Source organism: Salmo salar, chromosome ssa05 (genome assembly GCF_905237065.1).
Source record: "Salmo salar chromosome ssa05, Ssal_v3.1, whole genome shotgun sequence".
Classification (NCBI taxonomy): domain Eukaryota; kingdom Metazoa; phylum Chordata; class Actinopteri; order Salmoniformes; family Salmonidae; genus Salmo; species Salmo salar.
The window spans coordinates 85,028,070-85,034,069 of NC_059446.1; positions in this window are offsets into that span (position 1 = coordinate 85,028,070).

Below are 6,000 nucleotides of genomic sequence, written 5' to 3' on the forward strand. Positions count from 1 at the left end.
CTCTCCTCTCCTCTCTTTAGAAGGTATCTCTCTCCTCTTCTCTCTTTATAAGGTATCTCTCTCCTCTTCTCTCTTTAGAAGGTATCTCTCTCCTCTCCTCTCTTTGGAAGGTATCTCTCTCCTCTCCTCTTCTCTCTTTAGAAGGTATCTCTCTCCTCTCCTCTCTTTAGAAGGTATCTCTCTCCTCTTCTCTCTTTATAAGGTATCTCTCTCCTCTTCTCTCTTTAGAAGGTATCTCTCTCCTCTCCTCTCTTTGGAAGGTATCTCTCTCCTCTCCTCTTCTCTCTTTAGAAGGTATCTCTCTCCTCTTCTCTCTTTAGAAGGTATCTCTCTCCTCTTCTCTTTTTAGAAGGTATCTCTCTCCTCTCCTCTTCTCTCTTTAGAAGGTATCTCTCTCCTCTTCTCTCTTTAGAAGGTATCTCTCTCCTCTCCTCTCTTTAGAAGGTATCTCTCTCCTCTCCTCTTCTCTCTTTAGAAGGTATCTCTCTCCTCTCCTCTCTTTAGAAGGTATCTCTCTCCTCTTCTCTTTTTAGAAGGTATCTCTCTCCTCTCCTCTTCTCTCTTTAGAAGGTATCTCTCTCCTCTCCTCTCCTCTCTTTAGAAGGTATCTCTCTCCTCTTCTCTCTTTAGAAGGTATCTCTCTCCTCTTCTCTCTTTAGAAGGTATCTCTCTCCTCTTCTCTCTTTATAAGGTATCTCTCTCCTCTCCTCTTCTCTCTTTAGAAGGTATCTCTCTACTCTTCTCTCTTTAGAAGGTATCTCTCTCCTCTCCTCTCTTTAGAAGGTATCTCTCTCCTCTTCTCTCTTTAGAAGGTATCTCTCTCCTCTCCTCTCCTCTCTTTAGAAGGTATCTCTCTCCTCTTCTCTCTTTAGAAGGTATCTCTCTCCTCTCCTCTCTTTAGAAGGTATCTCTCTCCTCTCCTCTCTTTAGAAGGTATCTCTCTCCTCTCCTCTCTTTAGAAGGTATCTCTCTCCTCTCCTCTCTTTAGAAGGTATCTCTCTCCTCTCCTCTCTTTAGAAGGTATCTCTCTCCTCTCCTCTTCTCTCTTTAGAAGGTATCTCTCTCCTCTCCTCTCTTTAGAAGGTATCTCTCTCCTCTTCTCTCTTTAGAGGTATCTCTCTCCTCTCCTCTTCTCTCTTTAGAAGGTATCTCTCTCCTCTCCTCTCTTTTAGAAGGTGTCTCTCTCCTCTTCTCTCTTTAGAAGGTATCTCTCTCCTCTCCTCTTCTCTCTTTAGAAGGTATCTCTCTCCTCTTCTCTCTTTAGAAGGTATCTCTCTCCTCTCCTCTCTTTAGAAGGTATCTCTCTCCTCTTCTCTCTTTAGAAGGTATCTCTCTCCTCTCCTCTCTTTAGAAGGTATCTCTCTCCTCTCCTCTCTTTAGAAGGTATCTCTCTCCTCTTCTCTTTTTAGAAGGTATCTCTCTCCTCTCCTCTTCTCTCTTTAGAAGGTATCTCTCTCCTCTTCTCTCTTTAGAAGGTATCTCTCTCCTCTCCTCTCTTTAGAAGGTATCTCTTTCCTCTCCTCTCTTTAGAAGGTATCTCTCTCCTCTTCTCTCTTTATAAGGTATCTCTCTCCTCTTCTCTCTTTAGAAGGTATCTCTCTCCTCTCCTCTCTTTAGAAGGTATCTCTCTCCTCTTCTCTTTTTAGAAGGTATCTCTCTCCTCTCCTCTAATTAGAAGGTATCTCTCTCCTCTCTTCTCTTTAGAAGGTATCTCTCTCCTCTTCTCTCTTTAGAAGGTATCTCTCTCCTCTTCTCTCTTTAGAAGGTATCTCTCTCCTCTCCTCTCCTCTCTTTAGAAGGTATCTCTCTCCTCTCTTCTCTTTAGAAGGTATCTCTCTCCTCTCCTCTCTTTAGAAGGTATCTCTCTCCTCTCCTCTTCTCTCTTTAGAAGGTATCTCTCTCCTCTCCTCTTCTCTCTTTATAAGGTATCTCTCTCCTCTTCTCTCTTTAGAAGGTACCTCTCTCCTCTCCTCTCTTTAGAAGGTATCTCTCTCCTCTTCTCTCTTTAGAAGGTATCTCTCTCCTCTCCTCTCTTTGGAAGGTATCTCTCTCCTCTCCTCTTCTCTCTTTAGAAAGGTGTCTCTCTCCTCTCCTCTCTTTAGAAGGTATCTCTCTCCTCTTCTCTCTTTGAAGGTGTCTCTCTCCTCTTCTCTCTTTGGAAGGTATCTCTCTCCTCTCCTCTTCTCTCTTTAGAAGGTATCTCTCTCCTCTTCTCTCTTTAGAAGGTATCTCTCTCCTCTTCTCTCTTTTAGAAGGTATCTCTCTCCTCTCCTCTTCTCTCTTTAGAAGGTATCTCTCTCCTCTTCTCTCTTTAGAAGGTATCTCTCTCCTCTCCTCTCTTTAGAAGGTATCTCTCTCCTCTCCTCTCTTTTAGAAGGTATCTCTCTCCTCTCCTCTTCTCTCTTTAGAAGGTATCTCTCTCCTCTCCTCTCTTTAGAAGGTATCTCTCTCCTCTTCTCTCTTTTAGAAGGTATCTCTCTCCTCTCCTCTTCTCTCTTTAGAAAGGTATCTCTCTCCTCTCCTCTCCTCTCTTTAGAAGGTATCTCTCTCCTCTTCTCTCTTTAGAAGGTATCTCTCTCCTCTTCTCTCTTTTAGAAGGTATCTCTCTCCTCTTCTCTCTTTAGAAGGTATCTCTCTCCTCTCCTCTTCTCTCTTTAGAAGGTATCTCTCTACTCTTCTCTCTTTAGAAGGTATCTCTCTCCTCTCCTCTCTTTAGAAGGTATCTCTCTCCTCTTCTCTCTTTGGAAGGTATCTCTCTCCTCTCCTCTCCTCTCTTTAGAAGGTATCTCTCTCCTCTTCTCTCTTTAGAAGGTATCTCTCTCCTCTCCTCTCTTTAGAAGGTATCTCTCTCCTCTCCTCTCTTTAGAAGGTATCTCTCTCCTCTCCTCTCTTTAGAGGTGTCTCTCTCCTCTCCTCTCTTTAGAAGGTATCTCTCTCCTCTCCTCTCTTTAGAAGGTATCTCTCTCCTCTTCTCTCTTTAGAAGGTATCTCTCTCCTCTCCTCTCTTTAGAAGGTATCTCTCTCCTCTTCTCTCTTTTAGAGGTATCTCTCTCCTCTCCTCTTCTCTCTTTAGAAGGTATCTCTCTCCTCTCCTCTCTTTAGAAGGTATCTCTCTCCTCTTCTCTCTTTAGAAGGTATCTCTCTCCTCTCCTCTTCTCTCTTTAGAAGGTATCTCTCTCCTCTCTCTCTCTTTAGAAGGTATCTCTCTCCTCTCCTCTCTTTAGAAGGTATCTCTCTCCTCTCTCTCTCTTTAGAAGGTATCTCTCTCCTCTCCTCTCTCTTTAGAAGGTATCTCTCTCCTCTCCTCTCTTTAGAAGGTATCTCTCTCCTCTTCTCTCTTTTAGAAGGTATCTCTCTCCTCTCCTCTTCTCTCTTTAGAAGGTATCTCTCTCCTCTTCTCTCTTTAGAAGGGTATCTCTCTCCTCTCTCTCTCTTTAGAAGGTATCTCTCTCCTCTCCTCTCTTTTAGAAGGTATCTCTCTCCTCTCTCTCTCTTTTAGAAGGTATCTCTCTCCTCTTCTCTCTTTAGAAGGTATCTCTCTCTCTCCTCTTCTCTCTTTGGAAGGTATCTCTCTCCTCTCTCTCTCTTTAGAAGGTATCTCTCTCCTCTTCTCTCTTTTAGAAGGTGTCTCTCTCCTCTTCTCTCTTTAGAAGGTATCTCTCTCCTCTCCTCTTCTCTCTTTAGAAGGTATCTCTCTCCTCTTCTCTCTTTAGAAGGTATCTCTCTCCTCTTCTCTCTTTTAGAGGTATCTCTCTCCTCTCCTCTCCTCTCTTTAGAAGGTATCTTCTCCTCTCCTCTTCTCTCTTTAGAAGGTATCTCTCTCCTCTCCTCTCTTTAGAAGGTATCTCTCTCCTCTTCTCTCTTTAGAAGGTATCTCTCTCCTCTCTCTTCTCTCTTTAGAAGGTATCTCTCTCTCCTCTCCTCTCTCTCTTTAGAGGTATCTCTCTCCTCTCCTCTCTTTTAGAAGGTATCTCTCTCCTCTCCCTCTCTTTAGAAGGTATCTCTCTCCCTCTTCTCTCTTTAGAAGGTCTCTCTCTCTCTCCTCTCCTCTCTTTAGAAAGGTATCTCTCTCCTCTCTCTCTCTTTAGAAGGTATCTCTCTCCTCTCCCTCTCTTTAGAGTGTCTCTCTCCTCTTCTCTCTTTAGAAGGTGTGTCTCTCCTCTCCTCTTCTCTCTTTAGAAGGTATCTCTCTCCTCTCCTCTCTTTAGAAGGTATCTCTCTCCTCTTCTCTCTTTTAGAAGGTATCTCTCTCCTCTCCTCTCCTCTCTTTCTTTGGATCTCTCTCCTCTTCTCTCTTTAGAAAGGTATCTCTCTCCTCTTCTCTCTTTGGAAGGTGTCTCTCTCCTCTTCTCTCTTTATAAGGTATCTCTCTCCTCTCCTCTTCTCTCTTTAGAAGGTATCTCTCTACTCTTCTCTCTTTTAGAAGGTATCTCTCTCCTCTCCTCTCTTTAGAAGGTGTCTCTCTCCTCTTCTCTCTTTAGAAGTATCTCTCTCCTCTCCTCTCCTCTCTTTAGAAGGTATCTCTCTCCTCTTCTCTCTTTAGAAGGTATCTCTCTCCTCTCCTCTCTTTAGAAGGTATCTCTCTCCTCTCCTCTCTTTAGAAGGTATCTCTCTCCTCTCCTCTCTTTAGAAGGTATCTCTCTCCTCTCCTCTCTTTAGAAGGTATCTCTCTCCTCTCCTCTCTTTAGAAGGTATCTCTCTCCTCTCCTCTTCTCTCTTTAGAAGGTATCTCTCTCCTCTCCTCTCTTTAGAAGGTATCTCTCTCCTCTTCTCTCTTTAGAAGGTATCTCTCTCCTCTCCTCTTCTCTCTTTAGAAGGTATCTCTCTCCTCTCCTCTCTTTAGAAGGTATCTCTCTCCTCTTCTCTCTTTAGAAGGTATCTCTCTCCTCTCCTCTTCTCTCTTTAGAAGGTATCTCTCTCCTCTTCTCTCTTTAGAAGGTATCTCTCTCCTCTCCTCTCCTCTCTTTAGAAGGTATCTCTCTCCTCTTCTCTCTTTAGAAGGTATCTCTCTCCTCTCCTCTCTTTAGAAGGTATCTCTCTCCTCTCCTCTCTTTAGAAGGTATCTCTCTCCTCTTCTCTTTTTAGAAGGTATCTCTCTCCTCTCCTCTTCTCTCTTTAGAAGGTATCTCTCTCCTCTTCTCTCTTTAGAAGGTATCTCTCTCCTCTCCTCTCTTTAGAAGGTATCTCTTTCCTCTCCTCTCTTTAGAAGGTATCTCTCTCCTCTTCTCTCTTTATAAGGTATCTCTCTCCTCTTCTCTCTTTAGAAGGTATCTCTCTCCTCTCCTCTCTTTAGAAGGTATCTCTCTCCTCTTTTTAGAAGGTATCTCTCTCCTCTCCTCTAATTAGAAGGTATCTCTCTCCTCTCTTCTCTTTAGAAGGTATCTCTCTCCTCTTCTCTCTTTTGAGGTGTCTCTCTCCTCTTCTCTCTTTAGAAGGTATCTCTCTCCTCTCCTCTCCTCTCTTTAGAAGGTATCTCTCTCCTCTCTTCTCTTTAGAAGGTATCTCTCTCCTCTCCTCTCTTTAGAAGGTATCTCTCTCCTCTCCTCTTCTCTCTTTAGAAGGTATCTCTCTCCTCTCCTCTTCTCTCTTTATAAGGTATCTCTCTCCTCTTCTCTCTTTAGAAGGTACCTCTCTCCTCTCCTCTCTTTAGAAGGTATCTCTCTCCTCTTCTCTCTTTATAAGGTATCTCTCTCCTCTTCTCTCTTTAGAAGGTATCTCTCTCCTCTCCTCTCTTTGGAAGGTATCTCTCTCCTCTCCTCTTCTCTCTTTAGAAGGTATCTCTCTCCTCTCCTCTCTTTAGAAGGTATCTCTCTCCTCTTCTCTCTTTATAAGGTATCTCTCTCCTCTTCTCTCTTTAGAAGGTATCTCTCTCCTCTCCTCTCTTTGGAAGGTATCTCTCTCCTCTCCTCTTCTCTCTTTAGAAGGTATCTCTCTCCTCTTCTCTCTTTAGAAGGTATCTCTCTCCTCTTCTCTTTTTAGAAGGTATCTCTCTCCTCTCCT